Here is a 16,570-nt window from a genome sequence, read left to right as displayed (position 1 = left end):
CTTCAAGATCGGACCGGATCAAGTTATACGGAGGTGTGTGCCCAAAACGGAAGTGTTAGAAATCTTGACTCATGCCCATTCGTTCGCTTGTGGGGGTCACTTTAGTGGGCATAAAACGGGCTATCGGGTTCTTTCCTGTGGGTTTTATTGGCCCACCATTTTCAAGGATGCAATTGAGTTCGCCAGAAATTGTATAAATTGCCAAAAGATGGGTAGCATATCGAAAAGGGATGAGATGCCATTACAACCAATCTTGGTTGTAGAGATATTTGATGTATGGGGTATAGATTTTATGGGTCCCTTCCCGAATTCAAATGGCTTTCTTTACATTTTGGTGGCGGTGGATTATGTCTCGAAGTGGATTGAGGCTATTGCAACACGAACGAACGACCACTCGGTTGTTTGTAAATTTGTTCAATCCAACATCTTCTCTCGCTTTGGAATCCTGCGGGTGATTATAAGTGATGGTGGTTCACATTTCAAGAACTTCAACTTCGGAAAATTATTGAAAAGGTATAGCGTGAACCACCGAGTTGCCACACCGTACCATCCGCAAACGAGTGGACAAGTCGAAGTGTCCAACCGTCAAATCAAAGAGATCCTCATGAAGACGGTAAGAACGGATAGAAAGGATTGGTCGAGTAAGTTAGATGATGCTTTGTGGGCGTACCGTACGGCCTACAAGACTCCTATTGGCACAACACCTTACCGGATGGTGTATGGTAAGGGTTGTCACTTGCCAATGGAGTTGGCGCATCGGGCACATTGGGCGATCAAGACAGTCAACGCGGATTACGATGAGACGGGTAAGTTGAGAAAGTTGCAATTGAGCGAGATAGAAGAGATTCGGGATGAGGCGTACGAATGTGCATCGGCTTATAAGGATAAACTAAAGAAAGTGCATGATGCGAAATTGCGAAAGAAAACGTTCGAAGTGGGGCAGAAAGTTTGGTTGTACAACTCACGATTGAAGATGTTCGCGGGCAAACTTAAAAGCAAATGGATGGGTCCGTATGTTATTCGGAGAGTTGGGCGATTTGGTGATGTAGACATCCAAGACGAGCAAACATTGAAACAACAAACGGTGAATGGTCATCGCTTGAAGCCGTACTTGGAGGGAAATGACATCAATAACTTGGAGCTTGACAAAGCGGGCTACATCTTACGCCCGGTCGATGAGGAACAACCATGAGAGGCCCAAGTTCGGTAGTGTATATAGTAGTTTTGTTTTGTATAATTGCACAATTGCCATAGTTCCTCGAAGTCCGTGTTCGAAACACGGGGTTTTTGAGGGGGTAGGGTAATTTTTACAAGTTTTGAAAAAATTAAAAAACATAAAAAAAAATCGGAAAAAATTAAAAAAAATCTAAAAATTTTCATATAAAACCTCAATTTTTGGCAAAGCAAAGATGCCCAGAGTGCACCGTAAATTACGGTATTGCCGTAATTTACGGTGGTTGTTCAAATATCTTGGGCTTTACGGTAGAAACCTACTGAGTTACGATGCAGAATACATGTTCAGTGTTTACCGTAAATTACGGTTATACCGTAATTTACGGTGGAAGTTGGAAATATTGTGGGCTTTACGGTAAAACTCTACTGTGTTACGGTGCAAAGTTGATGTTCAGGTCTCACCGTAATTTACGGTGAGACCGTAAATTACGGCGCGCAAAAATTTTGTTTTCGTCGATTGGGGGTCCGGTGTATATATAAAAAAAAATATATATAATAAAACAAAATCTGGTCACGTGAAGTTAACCCCAACCACACACATTCTTCTCATTCTACATTCTTCTATCACCATCATCTTCTTCTCAAGACCCACCACAACCTCCATAGTTCTTCTACCTTCACCCCTTCATAGTTCCTTCAATTTTTGTCCAAATCAAGTGAGATTTTAGTCTAACTTGACTAATTTTTCACAAGCTTGTTGATTTTGACGAGAGATTTAGGGGAAAACACTGTTTTTGGGTCCGAATCCCAAACCCTAGTTTGAGATTATTTGGGGGTTTTGGAGTTTTTGGTTTCACAAACACTCTTCCATCTTCAAGCAAAGGTATGAAAGCTTATTTTGTTATATTTTGGTGCTACATTGTGAAAAGTAAGGTGATTTAGGTTATTTGCTCATGCCCACTTGCTTGTTCTTAGATATGATTATGAAAGTGATTATTTGAACATGGTTTTGGTTGTAGATGTAGGATTTGTGGTTAAAGTAGTGAACTTTTGGGATGTTCTACATTGTAGAGACACCATGCCCGATTTTTGAAAAATTCTTGATATACTTTTGGTTCACTAACATCTACAACCATGATAACAAGCAAGTGTGGGGATAATTTTGAAAAGAGGGTTTAATTTTGTGTTTGCTTTTGTTGCTTGTCTCGTGTGTGTAGGAAATGGCTAGGACAAAGGAACAAGCGGGATCGAGTTCATCCTCATCAAAAGGCAAAGGCAAACAAAAAGAACAACCACCGCGGAAAAGGCAATATATGGGTCGTGTTAGTGAAAGCGAAAGTGAAGGCGAAGAAGAAATGGAGTTAGATCCGAGTGATAAGCCGGTGTGGAATTCGGGTCCATTAGATGATCAAGCAGAGGAATGGCAACCGACACTCTACCATGATTGCATGAATAAGTTGAAGAACAAGGCAGCCGCTTTCATTTGTGAACGAGAAGTTAATGAGGTTCAGTTTGGCCAGTTCGGGGTGTTTGCTAAGTTTAGCGCTCTAGGTTGGGAAGGGGCGCTTAAATGCTTCGACAAAGACAAGAGTAACCTATTTATGACAGAAATACAAGAATGGATGGCGACATTGAAATGTCACAACTTTAACAACCCGTCACAGATGAAGTTGATTGGCAAGGTGCACGGGGTACCGGTGGAGATGTCATTCGACACGTTAAAGAAGCTCGGGAAGTATGACAGTCTCCCAGCTCGTGAGTACATGGTTCCCAATCTTGATGATCTTTTGCTTAAACCGGAGAAACATGTCCGATGGAATGACATGTTAGCAGCATTGTTTTTACCCGGTAGATACAGTGGTATCCGATACCGGAAGAATTTGAAGATAGAAGCTAAATTGTTGCATACAATCTGTCTTCTCAATGTCATTCCAAGAAGGGGAGACAAAGAACAGGTGAGGTTTCCGGAGGTACCCATTCTTTATTCGTTGATGCATGGGGCTCCACGTTTCCCGATACGTTACCTTATCATGCACCACTTATGGATCTGCCGGAATAAGTATGGAAGAGACATCGTCCCGTATTGTCGAATAATTACGGGATTGATGAAACAACAGAAAGCGATAACATCCGAAGATCGGGGAGTAACGAAAAGGCACCAGCCTTTTACGTTGGATAAGTTGGGGAATGTTTGGACGTATACTCAAACGGAGCGTTATCACAAGTTAAAGTCGGAAGGCCAAAGGTGGAGAGCTCTTAAGGCGAATGCGAGAGATTTGTTACCGGGTGAAGAGGATGAACCTGAGAGTGAAGCAGAGATCCCAAGCGGGGATGAAGATTATGAAGAGCAACCGCAAGGCGGGGTGAACTTGAATGTGGGTCAAGGGGGTTATGGTGGAGGTCACGGTGGTATGTTTTACGACTATGCGCAACAAACTTATGAGCCGGGTTGGGCTTATAATGGTACGATGCAAGAGGTGATTGAAAGTCAACGTCCGCCGGCATCTATATTTGATACATGGTCGGGGTCGGAGAGAACGTTGTATGCTCAAAACACGAGGAATAGTGCAAGTATAGAGCGGTCGTTAAAACATAGCTTTGATCGCCAAGAGTCGTGGAAGCGCACATTGGTGTATTCTCGAGAGGTGGAAACGAATAATAGATATCATGACGATCAAGCGAGGAGGATGCATGCAGATTGGCATGCCGGAAGGCCGGTTGTTGAGGATCCACAACATGTGGATTATGCCTCCTTACCGCCTTATGACGGTAGTGTCTCATATCCGACTCCACCACTTCACCATTCTCAATGGCTTGACCCGAGGCAGCAAGAGGGAGCCCAACAACAAGGAGGAAGTAGCAGCGGCGCGTTTGGATTCGGAGAATGGAATGATATGATGTCATCCATTTTTGGACCTCCAGGACCGCGCTACTATTAGTCAGGTGGTATTCTCTCTTTTGTATAATTTGTGAATAGTTTTAGTTTTATTTTGTTTATGGTTGGGCGGTTGGGTGGTGTATGATTGTGTTGTTTGTTGGGTTGGTGCTTGTTGGTGGTGTTGTGTGTTAAAAAGACGAAAAAGCATAAAAAAAATATAAAATGAAAAATACAAAAAGAAATTTGGGGTTTGAGTAAAAAAGCTTTTGTTGATGTTGATTGAGTTAGTGATCAAAGCCTCCCAAAGCCATACATTGGGGTCAATGTATCCCAAGTGTGGGGATGGGGGGAATTTTTGGAGTTTTTGAAAAATTTTGAGCCAAGCGAAATGATGTGAGAAGTTGAACACCCTAGACTAACCCCAAGTTGATGCACCGGCAACCCTTTATACCTTTTTCATTCTTGGTGAGAGTTGTAGCCACACTTGTATATAAATAATGATTGTCTTTGATGAGAGTGGCTACGGGTGGGGGTGCATAAGAACTTGTGCTTGAATGCGATTTGAGTCTTTAGTTAGACATGAATGTAGAAAGGATAAGGGCATTTAGGTAGCCTCGTCGTTGGGTGAGCGAGTGTGGGATTTGGGGGGTTAGACCTCATAAGTATATATATGAGCATGGTAGTGAGAGGGGCGGGGGTTTGGACATTTAGTTGCCCATTTTGTGCCTTAAAAGCTTATCATTTGTTACCCCTAGCTACTTACTTAAAATTTTACCCAAATTTGACCCGGTCTTAGTAGTTTTGCTAGTTTGAAGTAGATATGTTTAAAGCTTTATTGTATGGTTGCTTGCTTTATTGAAAAAAAAAAGGAGAAAAGCAATGAAAAATAGAAGGAAAAAAAAAAGAAAGGTTAATTGTCATGTATATAGTAGTTAAGTTTGTTTGTTTGTTTGTTAGTTTGTAATAAAAAGACCGGGTTGAATTTTCGCTACTTCATATATATTCCATTTCCTACCTATACACCTAGCCGTGTTACAACCTTGAAGTCCCTTTGATTTGCATTCATGTTTGACCCATTTTAGGAGAATGATCGATTTAGGTACAAGCTTATGATTGTGGGGCCGAGAGGAGAGAGACGACAGAGGAGTTGTTGTACGAAACAAGGCTTGACTCGTAGTCCAGGGCTTTAGTCAACAGGAGGGTATCGATTTTACTGAGGTTTATGCTCCTGTAGCTCGACTAGAAGCGATCAGAATCTTCCTGGCATTTGCATCTTGGAAAAACTTCAAAGTATATCAGTTAGATGTAAAATCGGCGTTTCTTTATGGGAAGGTCAAAGAGGAGGTTTATGTCAGACAGCCGCCGGGCTTCACCGACCCAATCCACAAGAACAAGGTTTATCTGCTGGACAAAGCGCTGTATGGTTTACATCAGGCCCCAAGAGCCTGGTACAAATTTATGTGGATGCCACTCTCTTCACTAAAGAGGTCGACGATCATTTTCTGATCGTACAAATTTATGTGGATGATATAATTTTTGGGTAAACAAATGAGAAATTGTGCAAAGATTTCGAATCAGTCATGAAGCAGAAACTCGAAATGTCATCAATGGGGGAGATGAAATTCTTTCTGGGTCTTCAAGTCGAACAACTACCTGAGGGAATTTTCATTCACCAGACGAAGTACGTTCATGATATTCTGGAGAAATTTGGGATGTCAGGTTCTACTCCGGCTTCAACCCCACTTGCGACAAATCATGGGATACATCCAGATCTCACCGGAGATAGGGTTGAAGAAACACTTTATCGTTCCATGATAGGTTCTTTGATGTACTTAACTGCTTCATGTCCTGATATAATGTACCCAACGTGCCTCGCAGCAAGATTTCAATCTAACCCAAGAGCTTCGCACATGGTTATTGTGAAGAGGATATTGCGCTATCTGAAAGGAACACCTAGTTTGGGGTTGTGGTATCCTAGAAAAGGCGATTTTACGCTCAAAGGGTATTCCGATTCGGATTTCGGATGCTGCAAAGTCAATGCAAAATCACCAACAGCAGGTTGCCAGTTCTTTGGACCTCGGTTGGTTACCTGGCAGTGTAAGAAACAAACTTCTGTAGTGTTATCTACATGTGAAGCGGAGTACGTATCTGCTAGCAGTTGCTGCTCTGAGATCTTGTGGATACAGCAACAGATGCGCGATTACGGTTTGCAGTTTCTTAACACACCTCTTTTTGTTGATAATGAGGCCATTATAAATATAACAAAGAATTCAGTACATCACGCTAAAACCAAACATATAGAAATTCGTCATCACTTTATTCAAGATTGCTTCAAAAAGATTGATACGAATTGAGAAAATCCACACAGACAATCAGAAAGCTGATTTACATACCAAAGCTTTTGATAAAACACGGTTTAAATTTCTTTTGAAATTAAATGGTATGAAGCTTTTCTCGGTGTTGGATGGCATAATTGGCGTTGATGAGAGTACTGTTGCGGATGAAGACGAAAAACAATCTGTAATGGTTTGTCGATTTTTTACCTGTTTTGGTATTTAGGGGGAGTAGTTGTATATAGATATATTTTCAGAAAATACAAAAACAGTAAAAAATTGCAAAAATACAAAAACATGATAAAATTTCAAAATCCAAAAACAATATAAAATCTGAAAAAGAGCTTGTGTATATAAGGAAAATGATAGTACATCAGTTTGACAGTTACTGTACGCTAAAGATTTATATAGTATAAAGAGTTAAACAGTCTCACTAATGATGTGTCGATAAGTTTTCGCACATTTAGTAAATTTATTCGGGATATATACCTAAAATTTCAAACTTGCGTAATTCGTGGGGAACACTACTTGGATATATAGGTAACCCCTGAAATCTCGTTTGAAAGGTCTCTTATTCTGAAATACTAGGTTTCTATACTAAATGATGTCTGGGTTATTATTCCGGGACTTCTGCTGAATGGAAGTTCTGACCTAGTCCTTGGATAATGCTTTCCTCAAATGCTTGAAACACAGCATTAGCCCTCAGCTGATTAGACAATAAAATTGATAATCATTGCTGTTATAGCTGAAAAGATCCTCTAAAGGGACATACCGATAAGTCGAAATTGATATCTCTCTGCGCATACGGAAGTATCGACCTGAGATCCCTCAGTCCTCGCATTACCTAATTTATGTACAGATATCATTGTAGTATACTCACCTATAAGACTGAATATTGAGATTCTGGATACGGGAGTATATTCAAGAGGTGGGACACATGAATGAGTTAAGTTCTTAAAACATCTAAATCGTATCCTGAACAAATTGAAAATTGTGTTGAGAATTTAGAGACAGTCTATGTGAATTGTTTAATTCTGAGTATGAATTAAAGCTTAACGGTACTGATAACTGATATGATTCCCTGACACGCTCACCAAAAATAAGTTTGTAAATAGTTTACATTCTACTGTTTAAGTTTCTTTATTTCATTTCTTAGTTTAGAAACTTTATAAAAATCCAAAAAGATTTTATTTCTGCTTTATTTTCCGACAAACCAAAGTAGAGAGTTGATTGTTGGATTCTCAAGATGATTGAAGCAGATGCAGGAGATTCTGGACTAGAGGATGAGACGAGCTTATACTTAATAAAATTTGTGTTTTAAAAGTCAAAACAAGTTCATTAATTTGATACTTGTTATTTTCAGAAAATGTGAAAATTGTTGTTTTAAAATGAGTTTGATTCGTCAAATGATCAACCAAGGTCATTAAGTTGAACTTGGTAGATTAATTAAGTAATTAGGGTCATTAATTTGGACCTGAATACTTGAGTGGATTTCTAAAGCTAATTGAGTTTGTGATTTATTGTTAAAAAGATAAATTTGTAATGTTTGATATTTGAGACACAGGTTTTGGACTTCATCATTTCCGCGAAAGCTAATTGTTAAAGCTTAAACCAGATCAAGACCTCAGATTCTAGCATATATAGAGGGAGAGTCTGTGAAAGGGGGAGTCTGGATCAACAGTCAAAAGGTGTAACATCCCAAAAACGGGTTTGGTAATCAAACCACGTTAATAGTAAAGACGGGTAAAATGCCGTTAGTGGTAAAAATTAACCCGGTAAATATTAGGACTCAAATAAATAAACCTAATATTAATTAAAAGGGGGATAAATACTTTGAGAAAACAAAGTATATGAAAAGGCCAAATTAACGGGACTTAAAAACATAACAGGTTATAATTTCCCGAACCCGTTAAAATAACTAGGAGTAATTAACCTAGTTAGTGGCTTGTGATTAAGTGACTAATGGTGAGGCATAGCTTTATTTGATCAAAAGAAAACTAGAGGGACCAAAAGTGTTTAACTTAAAACTTATATCAATAAAAAAAAACCCTCAAACACTCACATTTGTGAGTGTCTGAGTTCGACCAGAATGCCAGGGGCGACCAAGGGGAAGAACTCCAAACCTAGTTCTTGTTTAAATCCACAAATTGAAGGTCAAGATCAGCCCTAAAACGAGATCTGAACCCGGATTAGTGATCCCCATTGAAAGGGGAGTCACAAGGTATGTAAATTTTATGAAAAATCTCTAGTTGGATTTCTAGGTAAACTTAGAAATCTGAAATTTGATGGTTGCATGTTTGTTATATGATGAAATTATGAATGATTTTATGTCTAGGAGTAAACCCTAGTCATTTACTTGTTGAATTGATGTTCATAATTGTGAATTCATGATCACCCGATTATGTGCTAAATGAGTTTTGTAGAAACATGATGAACCCTAGAATCATAATGGTTAGATTGTGTTAATAAAACTCCCTGAAGTTAGATTTGAAGTTTGATGTTAGTACTTGTTAATTATGCTAGAATTTAAGGGTTTAGAACACTTAAATGGGCTGGAGAAATTTGATATTTCGTGTTGCACACAAGGTGCTTGATGAAATGCTTGAACAAGAAAATATAACAAAACTGATTGGGATTTAAAAATTATTGGGCTGCAGTTTTAAAAAAATCATATAAAATCATTGGAACGACCTGTGAGGCTGAGCCTTATATGCTCAGAAAGCTATTGAAACATACTCCGTTTTATGTTTGAACATGTTTGTTAAATTCTAATGTTAAACGGGTCAAAACAGTGTCCGAAGTCGGCTGAACTGTTTTGACAGCAAGCTGATTGGAAGCATTTTTGACTTCAGAGCTGATTTTGTAAAAATCATATAAAATCATAGGAACATCGTTAGAAGACGTACCATATATGCCTAGAAAGCTATTTTAGAGTTCTACGATCCATCTTTGAACATGTTGATCTAATTCAGCTTTTAAATGGGTCAAAATGGTCAATTACAGCAGCTGAATACAAAATCGCTGCACTTTATTAATGTTCTTATTAACCAAGAAAAAGGCATAGGATTGTACATACTTGCTTTAGGCATGAAGTATTGATTGTTGGGAACAAATAACACTTTATGTGACGTGCTTAAAGTGTTTAAAATCACTTACTAACTAGTTTGTATAAGTAACTTCACTAACAGGTCAAACGGTTAGTGAATGAAAATAATTATGGTATGAAACTAGTTGTTGAATATATGGCATGCTTTGGTTGATAAGTGTGTAAAAAAAAAGGGGGTCCATAGGGTGATGGCCATTATATAGAATGACCAATCTAATCATCTTATGGATGTTATGATATAGTTGACTCTAAACAAGCTAGGTGGGAGCTTGAAAAGGAACGGGTCAAACGGATCATGGATGCGAAGAATGTTTGCGCGGACGCGAGGTAAGTAAAGCTTACACTTTTTTTAGGATACGTATTTACTTTATAGATTATACACACGACCAAGGTTATATTCGAAATATGGGTTCCGACACGAAATGATATGGGTCGGGACGAATAAAAGGATAAAAACCATGTTTAATGGCAAAAAGGGGCGAAATGGGTTAAATAATGAAATGGTAAATAAATACCATTAAAAAATAAGTGCAAAATGTTTGGTCGTTTAGACTAAACAGGTCAAATGGTAATGTTAACACCATTTGACGAATAACGACTAACAAGTGCATGTCGAGTCTAATGCTCACAGGGTAAAACGGCTTATGGAATTTACGTGGTTATGAATCAGCAAATTATTAAGGCAAGGTATTAAAACGGGTCAATACTTTGACCCGCGCCAGGTACGCGTAAATTTGGTGAAAGATATGTGAATACCTTAATGTAGAAAAATGACATGTGAAAGTAGAGAGTAGGATTTAAACTTAAATGATTAAATCCTCTCTAACGGATCAAAAATATGCATTTAAGCGTAGACGGGTCAAAATCTTGTAAAAAAAAGTAATAAGCCGAGTGCATAAAAGTCTCAAAATTTATTAAGCCGGATGTCGGACTTTAACTCCATATGATGGAAAATCAAATTACAAACATGTAGGAAGAAATGGTAGGTCAAACGGACAAGCGAATTTAAAGATACGAAAGAATTCGTGTCAATTCAGCAAAATGGAAAGGCTGAATGCAGGGGCCACCGTAACTTACGGTGCCACCGTAAGTTACGGTGGAGCTGAATTCTTTACGGTGGTTGCCTACTGTTGCACGGTAGGAAAATTTTATTACAGAGGCCACCGTAACTTACGGTGCCACTGTAAGTTGCGGTGGAGGTCATTTTCAATTTTGTTTTTGGAATCAATGGTTTCCCGGACTCGGTTGGACACGTTTTAAAGCCCTTAAGTCTAAAGCATTTCGTGTTTATGAAATGTAGGTACATTTTGGATGCCGGAAGACGATCAAGCTCGACGAAGGACCGAACACGATATAGATACATGCTTCCGCACTTTAACACATTGCAAATTTTAAACAACGAATTCAACCACGTTATGTAGAATAACTTATGAATTGTAAAAGTTTTAATAAATTCGTATTTTTATAGTATGTGTAGGCTTAACTACACATCTAATTGTTGGCGTATACATTACAAATTGTTAATTAGTAACTAGGGTGTTACAAGTTGGTAATCAGAGCTCATGGTTAAAAAGTAAAGTGTGTTCGGTTCAAGGCTTGATCGCAAATCCGGTAGGTACGTGTATGTTAATAGTTTAGTATGCTAAAGTGTTGTAAACATCACATAGGGCTATCGTGTGGTACACGTTACCCCAATTAAAATGATTGATATAGTTGACGAAAATACGCGCGTTGACGCGTATAGTAGAAAAAGCCTTGTATTATAATACGGGCGATTATTGAAGTTGACGTTACTAACTTTTGTGAATGTTTTAATTGAAGGACACTCGCGTTTGAAGATGACGAGAGTCAAACAAATTGTGGATATGATGATGGAACGGTCCGAAGTATGACAAGAGGAGCATGCTCACCGAGGACTAAATCGCGTAACGACCGCGAACAAGGTTAATGGCAAGGAACGCCCGTCGGGGCAAACATTACCAGGTACACATTTTAAATAATCGCACAAATAGTAATATGCAACAAATACGTAGAAATTGAAAGTTGCATATGTAGATTAAAAACTTGGAAAAAAAAAACCCCGAATAGAAAATGTATTCGGGATATTGTTTCCAAGAGAAACAAATAGAGGCGTTACTTACATAGGGCGTGATGTGAAAACTATAAAAAGGTCATGTATGTCATGTGCTAATCGCTTACTCTGGCCAAGTAAGTAGTGGCATATGGTACCATGAACTTCTTATGGCGGACACGTTTACATCCGATGTAGTAAGGGCGGGGTGAATGGGACTAATTAAAAAGTACCCAAATGAAGCAGATAAGCAAAATATTTGATAATAATGTAAACGCACAACCGAGTGAAGGAAGCGTATTACATTAGGATAATGAGCCCGAGTGAAGGGACAAAGAAACATGTAAAATGATTTAGACAAGTATTGGGAGGGAGTGTACTTACACTCGAACCCAGAAAACGCAAGCATGTAAAATGATTTAGACAAGAATTGGGAGGGAGTGTACTTACACTCGAACCCGGAAAACGCAAGCATGTAAAATGATTTAGACAAGTATTGGGAGGGAGTGTACTTACACTCGAACCCGGAAAACGCAAGCATGTAAAATGATTTAGACAAGTATTGGGAGGGAGTGTACTTACACTCGAACCCAGAAAACGCAAGCATGTAAAATGATTTAGACAAGAATTGGGAGGGAGTGTACTTACACTCGAACCCGGAAAACGCAAGCATGTAAAATGATTTAGACAAGAATTGGGAGGAAGTGTACTTACACTCGAACCCGGAAAACGCAAACATGAAAAAATGATTTAGACAAGTATTGGGAGGGGGTGTACTTACACTCGAACCCGGAAAATGCAGATATGTCCCTTAATGAGTCGTTTTGTAAAACGTCAAACTTAAGGACAAAGTCGGAATATAAACGCGAAACGAAGTCATAATGCATACCGTAAGGGTTGCAATAATAACGACTTCGGTAAAACACCCGGTTGGTGGGTAAGGGTTTAAACGTATGCGTAGACTGAGAAACAGGAACGCGAAATAGAAAGTCAAAAGACTCGGAAAATGAGTCATGACTAAAAGATGACAAGAATTTTCGCAAACATAAATTTTGGTAATTACGTTCAACCATTTCAAAGTTGGACGGGTCAAATAAAGAATGAAGTTTGACATTCTTAAGTGATGAAAATTCACCCAAAATGAGTCAAACGAGTCAATTAAGGAATAACGCTTAATATAATAGGAAAACGCAAACCGGTGAAACCGGAAAGCTAAAAACAATAAGATAGAAGGACCCGAGTAATGGGTTGTAAAGGAGTATAAGTATGAACCGTGTAATGGTAAGCGTAAGACAAACCGACATGTAAATGACGCTAGAAGTCGTAAAGTCGGAATGATAGTCCGAAAGTAAACAAATGAAACCTTAGACTACGGTCAAGGTCAACTGAAGTTCAAAAGTAAAATTTAATGATTCCAAACATAACAAAGGATGCTTTAAAGCTATATATATATATATATATATATAGACAATTGAATAAAGACTAGAATAAAAGATGATCTACGAGATCATCATAACCTACGGGATATTAATTAGAACAAGGGTCTACGGGGCCAAATTGACCCACGGGTCATAAATTGAAGCAATAGGATCATAAGGGCCTCGCCTCAAAGAGGTGAAAGCCTAAGGAAAATAGCCTACGAGGTTAAGTGAAGGAACCTACGGGTCGATAGTGTGAGGTAAGGGAACTTGTTACGATTCCCCGTATAAAACAAAGAACAGAAAACAATAAATTATGGGTTGTCAATATCCTGGTATGGGTAATTGACAAAAGTTAAAGAGAAGATCCTAAAACTAAAACTTCGGTTTAGTAAGAAATAACGTTTTTACAAACATAAATTCTGATAGGACATGAAAGATACAAGTCCTGACACTGATAGGCGCAAGACAATATATTCGAAAAGTGATATTTTCAAAAATGAAAGGTTAATATAAATTAAACATGATGTGACGTGATCACGGTCAAGAGATGCAATGTGAAGTAGAATCACATTATAACCAAGCGAGCGGTAAAAAGTAACTAGACTAATAAGTCTAGTTAGTGAGACCGGTTAAGGTCAACAATTCAAGTCAAGAAATTTGGTTTGCTCGAAAACGGTGGATTCGGTATAGCTGAACCGAATAAATAAATTTGAAAACAAAACAAATTGTTGCTAAAAGTGAAATATTTCGCTAAAGACCTTTAAACGGGTCAAAGTAACGGATTCACAAAGAGTTCGATAATATATAAAAGCAATGGATATCGCTAAGTTGACTAAACTAGTAGGAATAACGAAATTACGTTATTTCAAGTTACATTATGTCGTATGAGGTACATAGATGTTTTGTAACCAAAAAGATAGTACAATAATTTTTCTGGTAATACTAACAATCGGTCAAAATATGAGCAATGCTCAATTGATATTCGAAAGCAAATGCATGGAGTTAAACTCGATAAATTATGTAAGAAAAGGTTTCGAGGACGAAACCTCTTTAAGGGGGGTAGACTTGTAACATCCCAAAAACGGGTTTGGTAATCAAACCACGTTAATAGTAAAGACGGATAAAATGCCGTTAGTGGTAAAAATTAACCCGGTAAATATTAGGACTCAAATAAATAAACCTAATATTAATTAAAAGGGGGATAAATACTTTGAGAAAACAAAGTATATGAAAATGCCAAATTAACGGGACTTAAAAACATAACAGGTTATAATTTCCCGAACCCGTTAAAATAACTAGGAGTAATTAACCTAGTTAGTGGCTTGTGATTAAGTGACTAATGGTGAGGCATAGCTTTATTTGATCAAAAGAAAACTAGAGGGACCAAAAGTGTTTAACTTGAAACTTATATCAATAAAAAAAAACCCTCAAACACTCACATTTGTGAGTGTCTGAGTTCGACCAGAATGCCAGGGGCGACCAAGGGGAAGAACTCCAAACATAGTTCTTGTTTAAATCCACAAATTGAAGGTCAAGATCAGCCCTAAAACGAGATCTGAACCCGGATTAGTGATCCCCATTAAAAGGGGAGTCACAAGGTATGTAAATTTTATGAAAAATCTCTAGTTGGATTTCTAGGTAAACTTAGAAATCTGAAATTTGATGGTTGCATGTTTGTTATATGATGAAATTATGAATGATTTTATGTCTAGGAGTAAACCCTAGTCATTTACTTGTTGAATTGATGTTCATAATTGTGAATTCATGATCACCCGATTATGTGCTAAATGAGTTTTGTAGAAACATGATGAACCCTAGAATCATAATGGTTAAATTGTGTTAATAAAACTCCCTGAAGTTAGATTTGAAGTTTGATGTTAGTACTTGTTAATTATGCTAGAATTTAAGGGTTTAGAACACTTAAATGGGCTGGAGAAATTTGATATTTCGTGTTGCACACAAGGTGCTTGATGAAATGCTTGAACAAGAAAATATAACAAAACTGATTGGGATTTAAAAATTATTGGGCTGCAGTTTTAAAAAAATCATATAAAATCATTGGAACGACCTGTGAGGTTGAGCCTTATATGCTCAGAAAGCTATTGAAACATACTCCGTTTTATGTTTGAACATGTTTGTTAAATTCTGATGTTAAACGGGTCAAAACAGTGTCCGAAGTCGGCTGAACTGCTTTGACAGCAAGCTGATTGGAAGCATTTTTGACTTCAGAGCTGATTTTGTAAAAATCATATAAAATCATAGGAACATCGTTAGAAGACGTACCATATATGCCTAGAAAGCTATTTTAGATTTCTACGATCCATCTTTGAACATGTTGATCTAATTCAGCTTTTAAATGGGTCAAAATGGTCAATTACAGCAGCTGAATACAAAATCGCTGCACTTTATTAATGTTCTTATTAACCAAGAAAAAGGCATAGGATTGTACATACTTGCTTTAGGCATGAAGTATTGATTGTTGGGAACAAATAACACTTTATGTGACGTGCTTAAAGTGTTTAAAATCACTTACTAACTAGTTTGTATAAGTAACTTCACTAACGGGTCAAACGGTTAGTGAATGAAAATAATTATGGTATGAAACTAGTTGTTGAATATATGGCATGCTATGATTGATAAGTGTGTAAAAAAAAAGGGGGTCCATAGGGTGATGGCCATTATATAGAATGACCAATCTAATCATCTTATGGATGTTATGATATAGTTGACTCTAAACAAGCTAGGTGGGAGCTTGAAAAGGAACGGGTCAAACGGATCATGGATGCGAAGAATGTTTGCGCGGACGCGAGGTAAGTAAAGCTTACACTTTTTTTAGGATACGTATTTACTTTATAGATTATAAACACGGCCAAGGTTATATCCGAAATATGGGTTCCGACACGAAATGATACGGGTCGGGACGAATAAAAGGATAAAAACCATGTTTAATGGCAAAAAGGGGCGAAATGGGTTAAATAATGAAATGGTAAATAAATACCATTCAAATATAAGTGCAAAATGTTTGGTCGTTTAGACTAAACAGGTCAAATGGTAATGTTAACACCATTTGACGAATAACAACTAACAAGTGCATGTCGAGTCTAATGCTCACAGGGTAAAACGGCTTATGGAATTTACGTGGCTATGAATCAGCAAATTATTAAGGCAAGGTATTAAAACGGGTCAATACTTTGACCCGCGCCAGGTACGCGTAAATTTGGTGAAAGATATGTGAATACCTTAATGTAGAAAAATGACATGTGAAAGTAGAGAGTAGGATTTAAACTTAAATGATTAAATCCTCTCTAACGGGTCAAAAATATGCATTTAAGCGTAGACGGGTCAAAATCTTGTAAAAAAAGTAATAAGCCGAATGCATAAAAGTCTCAAAATTTATTAAGCCGGATGTCGGACTTTAACTCCATATGATGGAAAATCAAATTACAAACATGTAGGAAGAAATGGTAGGTCAAACGGACAAGCGAATTTAAAGATACGGAAGAATTCGTGTCAATTCAGCAAAATGGAAAGGCTGAATGCAGGGGCCACCGTAACTTACGGTGCCACCGTAAGTTACGGTGGAGCTGA

At 37.9% G+C, this 16,570-nt stretch overlaps 2 long non-coding RNA genes across 3 annotated transcripts; both read left to right on the top strand.

Annotated features, from left to right (window-relative positions):
- The first annotated feature begins 8,403 nt into the window (after positions 1–8,403).
- LOC110921519 lies at positions 8,404–10,971 on the top strand. 2 transcript variants are annotated; one of them, XR_002582439.2, is made up of 3 exons: positions 8,404–8,605; positions 9,733–9,817; positions 10,122–10,245. It is a non-coding gene; the product is annotated as an uncharacterized LOC110921519 (long non-coding RNA). The 2 variants fall into 2 exon arrangements; XR_004885791.1 differs by lacking the exon at positions 10,122–10,245 and adding an exon at positions 10,791–10,971 and having other exon boundaries at positions 8,420–8,605.
- Positions 10,972–14,234: 3,263 nt separating this feature from the next.
- Positions 14,235–16,220, top strand: LOC110925654. Its single transcript, XR_002584642.2, has 3 exons — positions 14,235–14,580; positions 15,708–15,792; positions 16,097–16,220. It is a non-coding gene; the product is annotated as an uncharacterized LOC110925654 (long non-coding RNA).
- Positions 16,221–16,570: the final 350 nt, after the last annotated feature.

This window comes from Helianthus annuus, chromosome 17 (genome assembly GCF_002127325.2).
Source record: "Helianthus annuus cultivar XRQ/B chromosome 17, HanXRQr2.0-SUNRISE, whole genome shotgun sequence".
Taxonomy (NCBI): domain Eukaryota; kingdom Viridiplantae; phylum Streptophyta; class Magnoliopsida; order Asterales; family Asteraceae; genus Helianthus; species Helianthus annuus.
This window is presented reverse-complemented; position numbering and strand designations above follow the sequence as displayed.